This window comes from Gracilinanus agilis, chromosome 6 (genome assembly GCF_016433145.1).
Source record: "Gracilinanus agilis isolate LMUSP501 chromosome 6, AgileGrace, whole genome shotgun sequence".
Classification (NCBI taxonomy): Eukaryota; Metazoa; Chordata; class Mammalia; order Didelphimorphia; family Didelphidae; genus Gracilinanus; species Gracilinanus agilis.
Genome location: NC_058135.1, coordinates 83,786,274 through 83,806,874, shown reverse-complemented (window position 1 = coordinate 83,806,874; position 20,601 = coordinate 83,786,274).

The window sequence follows — 20,601 nt, the reverse complement described above, 5'->3', positions numbered from 1 at the left end:
CAATTCCTATATAATTGTAGTATGTAACCAAAGAACAAAAAATTTAAAAAGGAAAAAATAAAAACAAAAAACAATATAAATAAAGAAGTTGAAAAGGTGGAAATGTTATCAGATGATACCTAGTGTAGGGTTAGGCATGATATTAATGAAAGTGAAACCAAGCATATAAGATGGTGAAAAATAAAGATTTCACTGGAAAATTCTTAGATAGTTATAAAGATAGTTGTGAGGAGGTCTTTTTTTTTCAATGCCCTCCACCTTTCTAACCAGAAAGAAATGAAAATTGAGTAGAAAGAGGTGTTAATTATCTTAGATGGAATAATATCTGTGATGATGAGACTTGATTGATGAATTCTACCCAGAACCTCCATTTTGAGGAAGTTTCTAAGCCATCCATGCTCTATTGATCACTTTCTCCTGATTTTACTATTGATTCTCTAGAGCCCTCTACAATGTCTCCATTATGAGTATCTTCTCCTCTTCCATTACCTTTCATTTTTTTCAGCTTCCTATTATTTCTTGTCTTCTCCATTCAGAATGAGCTCCTTGAGGGCAAAGAATATCTTTCTTTTTGCTTTTTTTTATTACCACTAAATTGCCTATCTATCTACAAAATGAGCACATTCTTATCTTCTTATTAACTTGATTTTATTCCTTTGGCATGAATATTGACATGATTTTGGCATTTGTTACACTGAAAAAAATGACGTCTCCCATTGCTCACCTTACTATCATATAGTCTTGTGATTTTTAGGACTATCTCATTGCAGATAGCCCTACATGAGTGTCTTATTCTTTTGGCTTCCCAAATGGTGATATTCTTCATTTTAAGGTTAAATTTTGCACAGAGGAAAAAAGGACAGTACTTACTCTAAGGAAAAGATAAAATTAATTTTGGAGAGTATTCATAATACAATGTGTTTGTTGTGCCTATGCAGTGTAGAAGTATTCTTAATACTATTTCTTCTTTATCTTTTAGGGGATTGTGGGGCAGAAAAAAACGCATGTTTTCTATTTTATGATCTAGCCAAATCTCATGCTGTGATGAATAAAGAATTCAATTGAATTTGAATGTACACAATTATGTCCCTAAGATATTAATTAAAATCTTTCTATATAATAAAGAACATAAGATGCTACAGCTCTAATATGCTCTCTTCCTGTTCGCCTTGAAGATGTTAATAGTCTCAGCCTATAAAGTCTCAACAAATAACCTGAAGAGTATTTTACTATGATTTTTCATTGCCATCTTTGCAATACGAATTCAAAATGAAGTTCATAATCTTATAAAGTGGCCTCCTAATGACATGTCACATTGTTGATGTAAAAGATATTTAGTATCTTACATATTTCCTCCAAAGCAGAAAAGTTGCTTTTGAGGTTCATAAAAAAATAATTTAATGAAGCAGATTGATCAAATCCTTTCATCATATTATATTTTAGATTTAAGTCCCATAAGTATTATTTGTTGGCAAACTATCACTCCCAGGACAGGAAGAGAAAGACCGTACATATTTAAATGTAAATAAAAATATTAATTTATTAAATAAATAAAAATATATTTAAGAGTTTTATTAAAGGAAATACATTTAGCACTGAGAACTGACAGGATGGGTACAGGTTATCTGATAGACTTTTAGAGTCTATTCCTCCAGTCGAATCTTTACTACTTATCCATAAACTCACAGTGAATGACCCCAAAATGCTACTTTGCAGGGTAAGAAAATTATATTACAAGGTCTATATTACCAACCCACCTTTAAAATTAACTTTCAAGCATAGTAAATGTAATGTCTGCATTAATAAACAGGATTTCCCATTGTCCTAATTTAGAAACTTTTCCTCAAGTTATCCCAAACTAATCATGAATATTGATAGGGTGTTTGGTGAAAGAAGCACTTTGTTAAATCAATTCATTGAGTGGGTTAAGTACCAGTGCCAACCACATTCTAGATTATAATTATGGATTCCCTCAGATATAGCTTTGGAATTCAGATATGGAAATCTCTCCAACAAACCTACATACACATGGGTAACTATGCTTAAATATTGTCTACTTCACCTTGTTTTTAAAGGAATACTGTGTTCATTTGTTACTCTTTATTGCACCATCAAGAAAGGTATATAGGGGAAAAAAGAAAATATATCTTTAACTAAATCTTTTCTCTTGCCACAGCTGGAAGTAAATATGCTACAATCTCAGTAATAGACAATAAAAAATATATAAACATTAAAAAAGAGTCTAGCACTGATCAGTCTCACGTTCTGCACAGCAAGATATTGTAAATATAAACTGGAGTTTACCAAAGAAATATTGATTTTGAAAATAATGCTCAACTTGTTTCCATGATGTTTAAGAAACCATTTAGTGACAATAAAACAATAATCTTGAACAGTAGTTTTACTTACAATGGAAGATTCTTCCATATTCACAATTGAATTTGAATCTCATTTAAAATCTCTAGTCTATTATATTTGCAACAGAAATAAGAAACAATATGAAAATACTAAACTATCACTTCTACAAAGTATCTGACTTTGTCTATCACTGACAAGCTATCATAGAAAAGTATTCATGGAAACACTCAACTGGGCATAGCAGACACATTTAAATATCTACGTTTAACTCCCTGCCCCGCTAATTTCTAGTTATGTTCCCTTCGAAAAGGTAAGTCTTAGTTTCCTCATTTGTAAAATAAGAGAGTTAAATTAGATGGCCTCAAAAGTCCTCTCTGAGTGTAACATTCTATGAATCTAAGATTTCTTAAAATGGTTTAAGGAAGCTTTTCTATTCCATGACTATTTTGTGGCTTTCTTCCATTTGGATTTCAGCTTCTTTGCCCAGAAATAGTAAAATATTTAAATCTTAGTTTTTGGCTGAGGCTTGAGATGATGACTTCATGGTAGCTAAATCACAATTTCTAATTGGCAAATTCAAAACTACAACTTCTTTTAAAGGGCATTTTTTTAATGGAGGGATGAAGAGACCTGACTTGTTTGAAAAGAAGTCTACCTATACACTTGAGGTTGAAAAATAAGCAGTTTCCCTTTATTATATGAATGATAATAATGTAATGATCTGCTGCTAATGCCATTGAATAACTGTGGCCTGTGAACACTGGTCTTCTCCATCAGTCCTGGCATGTTGCAAAACTTCCAGAACTCTGCAAATGAAATAATACTGAACTTTTCCTTTTAAAGTTTTTTAAGTTTCCTTTTCAATAAGACAATAATAGGGGCAGAGGCTCACCAAGGTAACACCCCAGAAAAATTGCAAAATGTGGGAATGTCTTTCAATTTGAGAATGGCTGAACAAATTGTGATATATGCTGGTGATGGAATACTATTGTGCTCAATGGAATAAAGAACTGGAGGAATTCCATGTGAACTGGAAAGACTTCCAGGAATTGATGCAGAGTGAAAGGAGCAGAACCAGAAGAACGTTGTACACAGAGACTGATAAACTGTGGTACAGTCAAATGTAACAGAATTCTCTACTAGCAGCAATGCAAAGATCCAGGACTATTCTGAGGAATTTATGAGAAAGACCACTGTACACATCCAGAGAAAGAACTGTGGGAGTAGAAACACAGAAGAAAAGCAAATGCTTGAACATATGGGTTGATGGGGATATGATTGGGGATGTAAATGCTAAACGTTCACCCTAATGCAACTATCAATAACATGGAAATAGGTCTTGATCAGTGATACATGTAAAATCTAATGGAATTGCATGTTGGCAACCGGGGAGAGGGAGTTGGGGAGAGGGAAAGAACATGAATCATGTAACCATGGGAAAATATTCTAAATAAAACAAACATAAATTAATTAATAAATTAAATAAACTAAATAAAGAAAAATAAAAATTAAATTAAAAAAAGATAACACCACATATTGGAATACATGCTCTTTAACATAACAAAGGGCTATAACTAGAAATTATAGAAACCTGGCCAAGAACCACAAACTACTACAAATTGATAATCAGTAAGCAAGAAGATGAGGATGAAGAATAGCTCACAGAAGGCAGGTATCTAGCTTACTATTTAAATTAAAATTTTGTATTTACTAAGTACTGACTCATTTCTTCAGTGCTTCTAGGTTGAAAATAACATTAATTGTCTATCTTTCTGGGACAAATTCCTGGTTACATCTCTGAATAGAATGAAGGAAATAGAAATGAAGGTCTCCCAGTAGAGGTGCTTAGTTAAATATCAATTGTTTACTAAAAATAATAATTCTTCATTGGATACTTGCTTGTTTTGGGTGAGAAACAATGTCATTGTAAGATTCAATATTATGCCTTCTTTTAGTTTAGAAGTGCCTATTCTAATGAAAAATCAAGGTATTGAAAGCCAAACTTAAAAGATGAAGAATTAGAGGGTGCTTCTTTGAGTTGCAAAAATATTTTTCATTTTTGCAAAGGATTAACAGCAGGTTTCCTTTAAATAATATATCCCCTTATATTTGTTTAAAAGATAATTTTGTTACAAAAAATGGTCTCTGTGTAACAAATAACATGAGGTTTACTTGTCATTATAAATCTTAAAGGAAAAAAGAAAATCACATAAATTAATGAAAGATAGTTAATGCATGAATGGAAAAAAAAAGGTTATAGATCACTCTCAATAGAATGTGTGATAAAAAGAAATTTCTTATTGATGGATTAAAAATAACATCTTTACATTTCATTTACTGACATTATTACCATCAGAGAGATTTTCATTCTGAGACCACTAATAATTAGAAAGACCTGTTGAACTTTATGTATTCTGTCAACAACCTTTCTTAGATACTTATGACCATATCTAGGTAACATGGATATCATTATACCTTGAATATTTAAAACTTACTCAAGGGAAGCATTATCTTTAGAGAATACAAAGAAAGAAGAAATTGCTCTAGAGTTTCTCCTTAAACTGCTATTAGTATTAAGAACCTTGAGGAAAGTTTTATATATATTTAATATATATATATATTCAATACAGCTTGCAAACAGTTGTTCACAATCTTTGATTAACCTTTGGGCTAATAAATCTATGCTCAGGATGATTCTTAATTGCTGGTTATCATAGGTAATGGAATAAATGTGATGAACCAACAACCCCCTCTCCAAGTTGTGGCAAAGTTCTGAAAATGAAAAATTGATGCATTGGTACCTGACTTTTGGTGTACTTTATGTGAACAACTGAGAAGGCTCTGTCATTGATTCTGTATCTGCAGAATGGGTATTAAAGGAAAGCCTCTGGGTATAAACCCAGTTAAGCATTTAAATTCCTGAGTTATTTGCATGTTGAGGTATAGCCAAGGCAAACTAGAGTGCAGGTCTGCATACTAATTATGATATGTCTGTCAGAAGTGATCTCTAGGCAGATTTCAGAGAAGGCACTCCAACTTCCAGTACTGACAGACATTGAAAAGTTCTAGGTCCAAACGTGGCTCTCCAGAGATAGATTCTAGTAGATGGACTATGAATAGTAGTCCTTGATGAAATTTGGTCTCTTGTTATGCATCTTCTTCAACATGTCCGTGTCCTTGTTGTCTACAAAAGAAGAATGCATCCCCCCTAGAGCTATGGTGGTGAACCTATGGAATGCATGCTAGAGAGGACATAGAGAGCCATTTGGTCTCAAGGGGGTGGAGCATGGCACATAGTCTCTAAAAGGTTTGCCATCATTGCCCTAGAGCTTATTGAGTTTATTATCCTTATTGAGTTTGTTATCCTCTTCCCTGTAACCCAAAGTGAAGAAATTTTGGATCATTCCATTGCCTATAAATGTGACAGCTGATGCTTTGTACTCTATTAGGAAAACAAAAGTAGAACCAAATTTGACCCAGGAAAATTTTCTTCTTTGGAGAAATGCTCTCATCTAGTCATGGAATTTGGCTTTGGCTTGAAGAATCATTCACAAAAACCTGAAGTCATCTGGTGGAAGCTAGCTCAATTCTGCTTTTAGCTAGCTACCTCATAACTTCAGTGTGACTTCACCTATTTTTCTTCTCCTTTTTCTTTCCTGTGGCAGGGAGTCTCTTTCAGGTCAAGGCTAATCCTTACACCTTTATTTTTTATTCCATTACCTTAAAATTCTTCTGAAATCATGCTTCATCTATTGCGAATTCTAATTTTATGTCTAATATTTTTTCTACCATTTCTATCTCCCCTTTTCCCTCTCTGTCTCCTCTTTTTCTTCTTCCCCCTCTATATCCTCCTCCTTCTCCTCTTCCTCCTCTTAATAATATTAGCCACTTCCATGCCTATAAGTTCAAACTACTTCTACTTAGATGCTTTTGAAATTAGTATTTCCTATCCCGACCTCTTCCCCAAACTCTAAACTCCCACTTTCAACTATTTGGGGTATATTTTCTTACTAAGACATAAAATTGAACTCATCATCTTTCCTAAAACCTATTTTTTTTCTTTTATTTCCTCCAATTGTATAAATCCCTTCTTCTTCTCCACTGATACTGCTTTAATTTAGAGACTAATTGCCTCTTCTTGTCTTCTTTCCAAATGTGAATATGAATGTCCTTTGAATGACCTCACTAGCATCATGCCAAGCTATTTTCTCCACCGCCTCCTGATGTTTTGTTAGGGAATTTGGTGAAAGATATCACACTGGACCTGTGATGTCATTAATAGCTATTTTCTCATATTTCTTCTTAATGTACATTTTTCCAATTGTGTAATTCTACTGCTCAAAAATTCAATTCATTTTCACAAACTTTAAAAAAAATAACTACTACATCCAAAGCACTAGGATTTCAGATCACAAAAGATACAGTTGTTTGTTTCCTAATAGGGTCGACACAAAATTAAAATAATGACCAATGTAGAATATATTAGAGTCAAAAGAAGATAAAGATAAATTGCTCTAAGAAAATCTGAGAAGTGTAATACCAGTGGATCTCATTATTGGGGAAGAGGGGAGAGGATGCAATTGGTCAGTGATAGTCTTCATCACTTTTCACCTACCCACTTTGTAATTAGAGTTTAAACAAGATCATCCTGCTCAATTCTTAGGGGTTATACATTCTTTTCTTTTTTAAAAACCTTTACTTTCTGTCTAAGACTCACTATAAAGTATTGGTTCCAAGGCAGAAGAGCAGTAAATACTAGGCAATTGGTGTTAAGTGGCTTGCCCATTGTTATACAACCAGAAAGTGTCTAAAGCTAGATTTGATCCAAGGACCCCCAGACTTTTGACCTGCTTTCCTATCCATTGAACTATCTAGTGGCCACAGTGGTATATACTCTTTCTGGTTGAAGACAGATTCAATTTACCAGAAAGATTTGGTTAAAGAAGCGAGTGCATTAAATTGTCTTAAAATAGGCACCTGGAGGGAATGTCTTGTGCTTCAAAGAATAGTCCTTTTCTTGGAATTTCGTTCAGTCTTTGAAGAAGGGCTAGGCATTGGTGTACCCATAATATTACCCACCTTAATCTCCTCTTTCTCTGCCTCAATTTAACCCTTTATTCTCTTTTCGATTGTTACCCCTTTGTTACAAATCATTTCCACTTCAGTTTTTGGGGTTCTCATTCTTCCTTCTCTCTTTCTCCTTCCCTCTCCCCTATTTTCATCTCTGTCTCTCCAGATTTAAAACTTCTAGTGTACTGGACAGACTCTGCTCTCTGATTTACTCCTTCATAGCTTCTCTCCCCCAAGTAGGAAGTCATACAGCTTTCATGGTCTGAAGCTACTTTCATCCTACTTGAAAAACAAACAATCCAGACCTTGTCAGAATGACTATTTTAAGAAAAACATGTCACTCTGTGGAGGAGTGATCAGGGGAAGCTTTGGAGAGCTTGTAGCACCTTAGCTTAGACCTCGAAGAAAAAAAAAAAACTTCAACAGGGAACTGAGAAGGAGTTCCAGTCATGAACAATGCCTAAATAAGTGCAGGTAGGCAAGAGAATATAAGGTGAATATGAGTTGAAGGAATAGCTAAATGGAGCTTTGCTAGAACAGGATACATAGATACATGCATGTGCCGCTACATATATATATATATATATACATGCATGTATATATACACACTACACATATGTGTATGCCTGTTTCCATAGAAAATATTATGTGTACATCTGTGAATGAATGTGTGCACACATATGTAGATTTATATATGCCTGAATATAAACGTACATAAATACATATTTGCATAGACAACTTCCTGTGTTTCTAGCCACAATGGGAAAGGAAAAGCTACCATGTTTAATATTCTACAAATAGTTGAGGGAGAAGGGAGATGAGAGAGGAGCCAGACAGAGATGAGCCTTAAATGCCTTGTTAAAATGTTTGACTTTTATATTCTAAGCCCTAAGGAGCCATTGAAGACTTATAAGCAGATTGATTAGTGACACAGGTACTTTTTAATTATAAATATGATTTTGACAACTTTGTGAAGGAAGAGAGCAGAAACCAGAGAAAACACTAGTTCAGGTTAGGGTTTCCTGAATTGAGAAGAAAAAGGAGATTGTGATATCTAGGAAAACAAACAAATTATTTCACAATGAGTCCAATTTATTTTTTTCATTTCAAAGTTTTACAACAGTCTTCAGGTATTTTATACTCAGAGAAACCAAATTATTTGCTATCTCCTGAACAAATTTGGAATTGTTTTTTAATTCTTTGTTTTCACTCATAAACTTTGATATGCCTAGAATGCTCTGTTCCAATTTTAGACTTTTAAAAATTTATTCTTCATGACCAAGTCCAGGTATCACTTCCTCTATGTAGCCTTCCATGATTCTTCAACCAGTCCTCCACATCATTCATTATTTTCTTCTATCTGAATGACAGTATGATTTGTGTTATAATTTGCTTGTACACTTGCTTTATCACTCCTTCTACGTTATAAACTTATGAAAATGGGAAACATGCTTTATTCATCTCTGTTTCTCTCCTGACACCTACCATATAGTTCATGGCATATAACAGCATCTTAGTATTGAGGATAGAGAAATACTAGGTTTTGAGTAAGAAAACAACCAAACTTCAGGTTCCACTTCTGATATTTACTACTGTATAAGCATGGATAAATTATTTTAACTCTCTGAACCTTAGTTTTTGTATCTGTTAAATTGGGATAATAATGGCTATGGTACTTACCTTATTAGATCATTTTGAAGCCTAACAATTAATTCATACAAAGTACTTTGCAAACTTTGAGAACAATGTTATTTTAAATATTACCTAAATGTTTATCTAATAAATGGAAACAAAATAAATATAATACCTAGAAAAACCTAAAGGAACTGTTTTACTTTTTTCTTTAGGTCATGATGCAAACATTCTCTCCTAAATTTCTCATTAATATCCTACTTTTCAAGACTCGGTAATTATCCTTAGGTGGTATGGATTTTTATAGTCAAGGAGAGTGGATTTTCAGCTACCATAATATAAGTTTATACCCTAAACAACTATGATAATTCTTATATACTTCTTTGTTTGGGAGGCTGTGGGAAAAGGATTATGGTATATATTGAAGACTTAACCATACATATATATAAATATAACCAAATAAATAAATATATACATTACACACACATGTATGTGTGTCTATGGTCATTTACATATATGCATGCATATATAAATAATATACGCACATATGTCTGTGCATATCACATAATCTTTGATTTTGACTTTCAAGATCAATTTAGAGATATTTTGCTTCCTTCATCCTCTTGCTGCCCAATAAATAAATAAATAAATAGATAAATAGATAAATGAATGAACAAATAAATAAATAAATAAATAAATGAATGAATGAATGGATAAATAAATAAATAAATAAATAGTAACCTTATGTACTTTTAGCTGCAGTGGTTAATATTCTATAAATCACTGGCCATTTCAGATATTGATCCAACTGACTTTTTATAACAATATTAATAAGTAACAGTAATTAATGAATATTTGTGTGTATACATACACACATATGTTCTCAAGGAGCATACATACCAGTTGCTAAAAATAAGTAAGAATATGTAGTAAGAAATGCAAATAGACAAATACATGGTGTTGATTCTAGTTCTCAAACCCATGGTCAATGGACCCATTAGGTGCCTTCCTATTGCCAGCCATATTCTCCAGTTATTTCCCTTTCATCAGACAAATTAATGTAATTGAATGAACAAAGACTTAAGAGTGATTCAGAAATAGAGATTTACATAGGAGCACCTAATGCTACAAAGTTAAAACAATTATAACCTTCAAGTTTGAATTTATAGATGAACTACAAGTTTTACAAGGAAAGTTCAGAGTAACAATAAAATGAGCTAAGATCTGTTTTGTCAACATATCCTCAATGCCATTCATCTGATTAGAAATATTCCCTGATTTTTTTTCCTCCACTAAAAAAAAAATGAAATTTCTGAGATGTGTAAATGCCCAATCAGTCAACATTAGCTAAAGAAGCTCAATCTCCCCATTAGATAAGAATAAGCCACCTGGTCCTTGTCAGTATTATCAGCAGTTAATTCAGTGGATAGGGACATCTCAAGGTGAAGCCTTCTTTAGGATTGCAAATACAGACCTCTGAGAAAGGAAGCAGCTGTATTCCCAAGGCTAGGGTACTTTGTTGCAGATAGAATATCAATGGACTGTTTATGGAATAACAAGGGAACATCACATTGTGAAAAGCAATGAAAGACTTTAAAAAAACCTGTATAATAAACATGTCTAGGTGGTTACAGTTCTGGCACATCTCTACAGAGGAAATATTAGGGGCAAATCTCTTACTCATCCATTTTTCATGAAATGTTCTATATTATATCACAGCTGCAAATCTGCCCTCTGAAGTCTGCAGTTCCTTAATGACATGGGAGATTTAGGGCATGGGGTGGAGTCAAACTGACATGTGACTGATGAGGTGGAAGTGTGAGTCTGAGGGCCATTGAACACTAGGAATTTTCCCAATGTATCATAATTACAGAAACACCTGTGCTGAATAGATGGTGCTGATTCAGAGAAAAATCACAGTCCTCAATGAGCTGTGAGATCTTCCATCTCCAACCCATGCTTGGTAGGGAAGATGAGCTCTTGCCATATGAAATTATTACGTCATTGGATTGGATGCTTTTACAAAATTATGTTGAGTTCAACTGAACATTTCTGAGCTTAAAAAGAGAAAATCAGGGAAAAACTATTACTAAACTGAGATGTGTGTGTATATATACATATATACATACATATACATATGTAGGTATATGTGTGTATATCTGTATATATAAATAATTAGTGCAGTGTAGAAATTTGTACAGTCTAGGAGTCTATTAAATAGAGAATGTAAGAATTTCTATTCTCATTTTAGAGATGAAACTAAGGTTAAAAAATACCAAGTGATTTGTTCAGTATCAGCTGGAATTTCAGGTTGGGAGCTAGAATTTGAACTCAGGTCTTCAAAATATAAAATCTTCCATTACAACATGACTTTGAACATGTAGCACAAACACTTTAAAAATCAAGGAAATAAAAAAAATAGTTCATTCTAAAATGTTTCATATAATGAAATAATTAAAATGTGCTCACTGCAAATATTTTCCCTACCATCTAGTCTATCGTTGGCAAAAATCAAGCACCCACTCCAAAAACCAATTAGCATAAAATTGAGGAAGGTGTAATGACAGTCCAGCCATTCTATAATGCAACCCTTTTATCCCAAAGTGCATTTAACCATTCACTAATCATCCAGGGAGGGATTTTAAATAGTTTTATGTCTATTTATGGAGCTTTTTTGCCTCTTCAAAATGATGAAAAAAGAATATATATGTAAAGAGTAGAGTAAGAGAGCAATAGACAGAGGCGGGAAACTAGAAAAGCCAAGATGTGCTCATTAGAAGGCATATTGAAAAGGTCAAAAGAGAGTGAACTAAAGTAGTTCTCTACTTCAATGAAAAGTACATAAAGTCAATTTTTAGTAGTAAACATCTAATAGAAAATCATTTCATCTTTCACATCATGGTGTTTTCTGGGTCCTGACCTTGTCTCTACATTTAAATGCTGACTTTCTAATAAGATGTCTGATGTTCTTTGGCTGATTCTTGTCTTGCAGTTGTACAAAGACTGATTTTCAGTGGTGAAGATGTTTAATTTCTTCTTTCTTTAGGTTTTCTTTTCATTCTGGAGTTGATTATAAAATAAAATCAATTGTTATTTGTAATTAATTATAAGATAATCCTCAAAGATTTGGGGACAATATTCATGGCCACTAGTGCCAAGGTCATTACAGACTTTGTTGTAGGACTAGTCAAAAGTCTAACTCAAAATTTTATTAAAAGTACTTATGCTATATTTCTACACGTACTATTTAGAAGGAAGACTCTCCTCATAGCATTTTCTCTGAAATAATGGAGCAAGAAGGATAAATGGGATGTATGGGAGGGATGGCAAAATATCTGTTTCATTTTTAATTTTTAAATTTTTCCATAAGTAAAAAATTTTAATCATTTTTTCTGATATTTTGTGATCCATGTTTTCTTCTTTCTGTCCATCACCTTCTCTTTCCCAAAATGGAAAATATTATGATATAGATTGTACATGAAAAAGCATTGTTACATTACCATATTTTGTTAATAACTAAATTTATCATAGACTGTTTAGAAATATAGAGGGCTCTGATTAATTAATCAAATAAAGCATCAACTCTGACATTTATTTCTTCATGACATTAATTCTTTTGAACTTTCTAGTGGAACTCTGATTTTTATAAATGCTACCACCCTACATTCATAGCAACCCATTTCTGCCTCAACAACTTGTTTTATTTTCAACTATCTCCTTCTACTTACATTCATGTTTTCTGAACTGCTATTTGCTAAAATGTTTAAATATATCATTATGATTTTATTAGTACTTTTTATGTTGAGTTAATAATACAGAGATGAAAGGTCAGGTAAAATAGGCATCAGCTGGAGCTTGTAACTGACAAATAATTCCTCAGATGGATATTTGACTAGACCATAGAGATTAAAAAAAAATCTGGCAAGACCAGATCTGGGCTATGCATTATTTGTGGAAGCACAAAATTATCAAACTTATGCTTTCATCATCTTACTCATTTTGGTCTCAATTAGACTATAAAACAAGGAACTTTTGATCCAAGTAGTATGTCTAATCAAATAAAAGGTCTCATCATAAATCAATCACTTCCCTATCATAACTAAACATTTCTTTATATCTGCATTATTTTTAAAAATATTTTCCCAGATTACACATTAATACAATTTTTAATAATTGTTTTCTGCATTTTGTGAATTATGTTCTCTTCCTCTCCCTCCCACTTGCTTCCTCCCAAGGAAGCAGATAATATGATATAGGTTGTACATACATTATCATACAATATATATTTTTAGGTTTTTCACGTAGTTAAAGCATGCACACATTGCTTACATAAAAGAAAATACATGGAGAAAAGAAAATAAGAAAGAAAATGCTTTGATCTGCATTCAGATTCTATCAGATATCTATCCTTTTTGGCAGTGAATAGCTTTTTTCATTATGAATTCCTTGGAGGTCTGAACTCTTGCCTTGAATTGCTGATAATATTTAAGCAATTCAAAGTTGATCATAACACTTTACTATCTTTATATAAATTCACCTGGTTCTGCTCACTTAATTTAGCATCACTTCATACTTCCCAGATTTATTTTTTTATTTTTTATGATCAACTTGTTCTTCAATTTTTCTAGGATAAGAGTATTCTGTTACAATCACATACCACAACTTGTTCAGCTATTCCTCAATTAAAGGATATCCCTTCAGTTTCCGGTTCTTCCATCACAAAAAAGCCACTCTAATATCTTTGTACAAGTATATCCTTTCCCTCTATCTTTGATCTCTTTGGCATACAGACCTTGTAGTGGTATTGCTGTGTCTAAGAGTTTTGCATCCGGTTCTCGATTCTTCTCCAGAATGGTTGTATCAATTCACATCTTCACCAACAGTGCATTTGAATCATAGTGGCATTGTACATTTTTTAAATAAAGTTATACAGGTTCATATTGTCTCTGCTGTTAAAATGTAAGCTTTTTCAAGTTAGAGAGGGATATTGCCTTTTGCCTTAGTATATTCCCATCACCTTGCAAAGCACTTGATAGTTCAGTCAATAAATATTTATTGTGTCTGCTAGGTACCAGGCACAATGGTAAGTGCTGGAAATATAAAAAGGCAGTCACTATCCTCAAAGAAAACCCAATTTAATGAAGGAGACAACATGCAAACAAAGAAGCACAAACTATATATAGGGTAAATAGGAAAGTATGAACAGAAGGAAGACAGTATAATTAAGAGGGGGTTGGAAAGGATTAATGTAAAAGCTAAGTTGGGTTTAAAAGGAAGCGAAGTAAGCCAGTAGGTGGAGGTGAAGAGTTAGAACATTTCAAGTATGGATGGCCAGAGAAAATTACTAGAATCAAGAGATAAAATATATTGTTTGGGAAAACATCCAAGAAACCAAAAGAGCACATTATAAGGTAAGGTGTTAAGAAAACTCAAAAATTAGGAGCAGGCTAGGCTATAAAGGGCTTTTTACCCTAAACAGAGTATTTTGTATTTCATTCTGGATGAGATAGTCACTTGAGTTTATTCAGTAGTGACAGGTCAGGGGACAGGAAATGGCCAATCTTGTGCTTTAGGAAAATCACTTTAAAGAATGAAAATAGAATGAATTGGACTGGAGAGAGACTTGAGTCGGGCAGACCTGCTAGTAGCCACTGATATATTCCAGAAATGAAGGGATGAGGGCCTATGTCAGAGGGATGGCAGTATTAGATGAAATAAGGGGATGTATTCAAGAAAGGTAAAATCAATAACTTGGATATTGCTGGAAGTGAGAAATAGTGAGGAATCCACGATGACCCCTAATTTTAAGCCTGAGAAATTAGAAAGATGATGATATCTCTCACAATAATAAGGAGGATAAGAGGAAGGAAGAGTTCAGGACAAAAAGTAATGAATTATGTTGGAGTTATGTTGAGTTAAGGATGTCTACTAAATATCTAGTTTAAGATGGGCAGAATGGTTACATAGAGATGGTATTTATGTCTATGGGATTTGATAAGATCATCAAATATAGTAGGGAGATAGTGGGAGAAAAGAAGAATATAGAGGCCACTTAATGAATGCCTGATGATTGATATAATGATTTATTTATAAGAATTCATTGGTAACTTTGGATTACTAATTAATTTAAGTTGAATGTAGACATTCATCAAAAGTTGACTATTGTAATTGCATTGGAATATTAAACATTGGATAGATTATGTATATTACCTTTGAAATATGATAGTACCAGCTCTTTGAGTTTTCTTTAACTAGTGTTCAATGAAAAATATAATGTATTTTTGGATAGTTTCAGCATGATAAATTAAATGTATGATTTTATGTCCAAACTGACAATTCAATGATGAAGTAACACCTGAAAAAAGCACACATTAACCTGGATGGTTAGTGGTATAAATATTTTGAAATTTTTTATAACTAAAATTATATAATTTATGAAAATAAAATGAAGATTAAGAACATATTTTACACGTATTTATTTGGTGGTATGGTATGGAAAAAAAAGTGGAATTGGACTCTGTAATGTCTGGGTTCAAGTTCAACTTCTGACAGACACTGAGATCTTTTGCCCAAGGTTAATTGGTCTACCTCATACTTTCCTGGTCAATTATTCTTTAAAGTTGTAGCATATGATTATGATGCAATACTACTGCATCATAAGAAAGGATGGACAGGTTAATTTTGGAAAATATGGAAACACCTATATGAATTTATGAATAAAGAAATAAACTGAACCAAGAGAACATTATATACACCAACAAAAATATTCTTTGAAAAATGATGTGTATATCTATCTCCAGAGAAAGAACAGATAAATAGTAAGAAGATGTAGTTTTATATATACATAAATCTTTTTTTTTTTTTAAACCCTTGTACTTCGGTGTATTGTCTCATAGGTGGAAGATTGGTAAGGGTGGGCAATGGGGGTCAAGTGACTTGCCCAGGGTCACACAGCTGGGAAGTGGCTGAGGCCAGGTTTGAACCTAGGACCTCCTGTCTCTAGGCCTGACTCTCACTCCACTGAGCTACCCAGCTGCCCCTATACATAAATCTTTTTTTCACATGATGCCTTCTGTTATGATGATAATAACAGATAATTTGGAGAAACAGATATTCATGCCTGGGCCAGTAAACCTTCAAGTCACAGACACTGATTGGTAGGCTTCAGTGAGAAAGGAGGGGGTTAGACACTCCTGGATCTCAAACCCCTCCCCCCTAAGCAGTTGATGCTTCAGTTGGAAAATGGAGACTGACTAAGATTCTTCTGGTAAGTTTCTGTTATGGCTGAACCCTAATGATGTTCCCTTTCTTTAATTTATATTCCTCACAGGTCTGATAGAGGAATAAGTAGAAACTAGCTATCTAACTGTTGAGGACTGAGATAAATGATCTTCTTAACACTGGCAGCTTGCAGGATTCAAACTAGATGACCAGACTTGAGTTGTGTGTATTCCCCCAAATAATTTCCAGGCACAGATTCTGAAGGTAAAGCTTATATTAAGAAGGAAGGGAAAACTAGAGGGTTTAATCAAGGTTTTAGATAAGGAAAGGTGACCCTGGTCTATTAGGTTGAAGCTACCCTTCCCCCACACAGGAGGGGGTGAAGGCATTTAACTGAAATGGCTCTCTTGCTAGATAATTTATATATCTAATCACTAAATCACTAAATAATTATTATATTGATATTGATAAGGATTGATCCTAACAAAAGGCTAACCCCTGAGTAGAAACCACACTGGCTTATGCCACAATGGTCACTCAGGTGAACCCCCAAGTCTGGAGCAGTAAGCAGTCTGTCTGCTCACCTCAACCCCCACAAAGCAACTGCAAACTCTTCTCAACTGCCCTCTCACCCAAAGTTCTCCAGGGGGTTCCCCTGGAATTCTGGGTGAGGCTGTCCCTGTATCTTTGCAGGGATTCCATGCATCCATCTCTACATAACACTTCTCTAATTGGGGAGGAAAAAGAGGGAATTAACTGAGTATCAATATAATCAATACCTTGATAACTTACATGATTCAACAAATAAATAATTTTTAAATAATTTTAAATAATTTAAGGTACATAGAAAATTCTAATCTACATTGGTCAAAGGAGTTTCCTCATATGAGAGAATTTCATTTTTTGTGAAATCATAGGCCCCTATCCAGATTCTCATATCCATATTTCTCAATTATATACTAAAATCATATTTTGAATTTTATCATGTCATTTTTTACATTGTTTACTATGTGTACTTCCATCATTGTATGCATGTTTGTGTCACCTGCAATTTTAAATCTTTTGAGTCTATGATATTAAATGGAATCAACAGAGAAATTTGATGGTCATAAAACGACAAGATTTTTGTAGCAAAAGCGGAGATGGGAGGTGCTAGAATTTTTTGAACAAAACACTTTGCAGTTTCCCAAAAGTAATCTAGCCTATTCTCTTCATCCAATTTAATTCCTGGAGAAACTCACTGACTCTGGACAATTGTCCAAAATATGTATAGAGGCACTGATATACCAACAAAATGGAATACACAATAAGCTTCATGTTATTTACATTAAGACTATTTTTTTCTTTCCATTTTACTTCCTCATTGTGGAGAGTTCAGCTGATTTCTTCATATTACACAAGAAAAAATTATTTTAAATAATGGAAGAGTTCAATCAAGTGCTTTTCAAACATTCATTAAGCATTTAATGTATGATTGGCCCTGTGTTAGCATCGTGACTGCAAAAAAAAAAATGAACCAATTTCATCTTTAATGGAGTTTATATTTTACTGAAGGCATCAACATTCATACATACACGAATATATGGAATATATATACATACACATACATATGTGTATGGAAAATGTGTAGATAATTTAAAGAAATATAATTTTAATTAGGAAGGGTATTAATATTTGGAAGGAATGAAGAAAGTCTTGGCACATAGGTTGATCCTTTGGCTTCATCTTGAAGGAAGTACAGCATTCAATGAAGGTGAGATGAGAAAAAAATACATTAAATCTATAGAGGACAGCCAGTACAAACATACAGAGATGAGAGATGGAATGCCATATGTCAAAAACAGCAAGGAGGCCAATTTGACCAGGCCAAAGAGAGTGAGAATAATGGGAGCAATGATGAGCCTAGAAGGTTGAGCTCTCATTGCTTTCAAAATTGTGTCACATCCAGAAAATGAAAATTATTCTGTGCTTAATTGGGATAATCTAGTCATTCTTCCCAATTTTATAGTTATAGATTTTTTTGTAGAGAATATAAAGTAGTGAAAGAAAGGGTAAAATGTCATATTCCACTGTTATTGATAAAAAGAGAAAAAAATTATTATAGAAATTGACAAATCTGTTCCTTTTTTACGCATATTTGTTCTCTTCCTTCCAAATACATATATATATATATATATATCCATACATATGTATATATATATATATATATAAATGCCCTTTGAATGACCTAGCTAACATTATGCCAAGCCATTTTTTTTGCTGCCTCCTGATGTTTTGTTAGGTCCTGTGATGTCATTAATAGCTATTTTTCCATACTTCTTCCTTCTATAGTTAAGTAATAAATGTCTTTAATTGGTACTTTCAATTCTTTTCCTCTCATTTTCTTTTTAACTCTCTACAATGTGGCATCTGATGTCATCATTCAATTGAAACTACTCTCTCCGAAGTTTCTAATGAATTTCTTAAATGCTTGATCTGAGTCATTTTTATAATTCTCCTTCTTTATTTCTCTCTAATCTCTGGTACTGGCAATCACCTTCTTCTCCTTAATACTCTATAATCTCTAAATTTCCATNCATATGTATATATATATATATATAAATGCCCTTTGAATGACCTAGCTAACATTATGCCAAGCCATTTTTTTTGCTGCCTCCTGATGTTTTGTTAGGTCCTGTGATGTCATTAATAGCTATTTTTCCATACTTCTTCCTTCTATAGTTAAGTAATAAATGTCTTTAATTGGTACTTTCAATTCTTTTCCTCTCATTTTCTTTTTAACTCTCTACAATGTGGCATCTGATGTCATCATTCAATTGAAACTACTCTCTCCGAAGTTTCTAATGAATTTCTTAAATGCTTGATCTGAGTCATTTTTATAATTCTCCTTCTTTATTTCTCTCTAATCTCTGGTACTGGCAATCACCTTCTTCTCCTTAATACTCTATAATCTCTAAATTTCCATGACATCATTCTATCCTTGTACTTATACCTAATTGTCCCACCTCTCCTTAGTCTCTTGCTTTGCTAACTCACACCCACTAATGGTGGATGTCCCCTAAAACTTTCTTCTGAGCTCTCTTCTCTTCTCTCAATGGATTTTTAAAAATGATCTTGTTAGTTTTCATGGTTCCAATGATTACCTCTATCCTGATTACTCTCAAATTTATTTATGTTACCATAATCTTTCTTCTAATCTCCAGAATCACATCTTCAACTGTCTATTAGACATCTCAAACTGGAATTCAGATAGATATCCTAAACTCAACATGTCCCAAAGTGAACTCATCTTCCCCTTCAAATGCTCCAAATTTCTGAATTTCCCTAATAATTTTAAGAGTATCACTATCCCAATTAACCAGGCCCGTACCTTGGTTTTATATTCAACTCATCAGTCTCTCTCACTTCTCATTTGCAATCTGTTGCCAAATCCTGTAGATTTTATGTTCATAATATCTTTTGCATATACCCCCTTTTCTCTTTTGACATTATCTTGGTATAAGCCCTGTTGATGTAATGGTTTTCACACTCTGATAGTCCCTGGTTTAGTGTCTGTCCAAGTCTCTCTCTATTCCAATCCATTCCACACTTAAATCAACTTATTCTTCCAGAAGTGAATATTTGAATATCTCACCACACTCTCATTCATCATCATGGCTTCTTATCACTCCTAGGATTAGATTTAAAATACTCTGGAGCATTCAAAATCTTTCATAGTCTGCCTCCCTCTTAACTTTCTGGTATTATGTTCTACTCCTCTCCACATAGTCTGTGTTCCATTGACACTGACTTCTTTGCCATTTCTCATATAAGACACTCTATCTCCAGATTCAAGGCATTTTCACTGACTGTTCCTCATCCTTAGAATATTTTCCCTCCTCATCTCTACCTTTCTGATTTCTCTAGTTTACTTCAAGTACCAACTAAAATCCATCTCTTCAGAGTAGTCTTTCCTGATCTGCCTTAATGCCAGTATTTTCCCCCTCTATTGATCATATATTTCTGTTGTTCCTGTTGTTATCTTTTCTTTTTTCTTGCTATATTTAACATATAACAAAATAATGTATTACCATATAATATAATACATATAACAATATGAAAATACTTTAAATAATTATTGATTAGAGAAATGTACATCATGGTGAGATGTTATCTCATATCTATCAGATTAACTAAAATGCTAAAAGGGCAAAATAACAAAGGTTAGATGCTATTTGGAAATACTAATACATTTTTGTGGAACTGAGAACTAACCCAACCATTTGGAGAACAATCTGGAATTATACTCAAATAATTATAAAAGTATGCAAAACTTTTGAT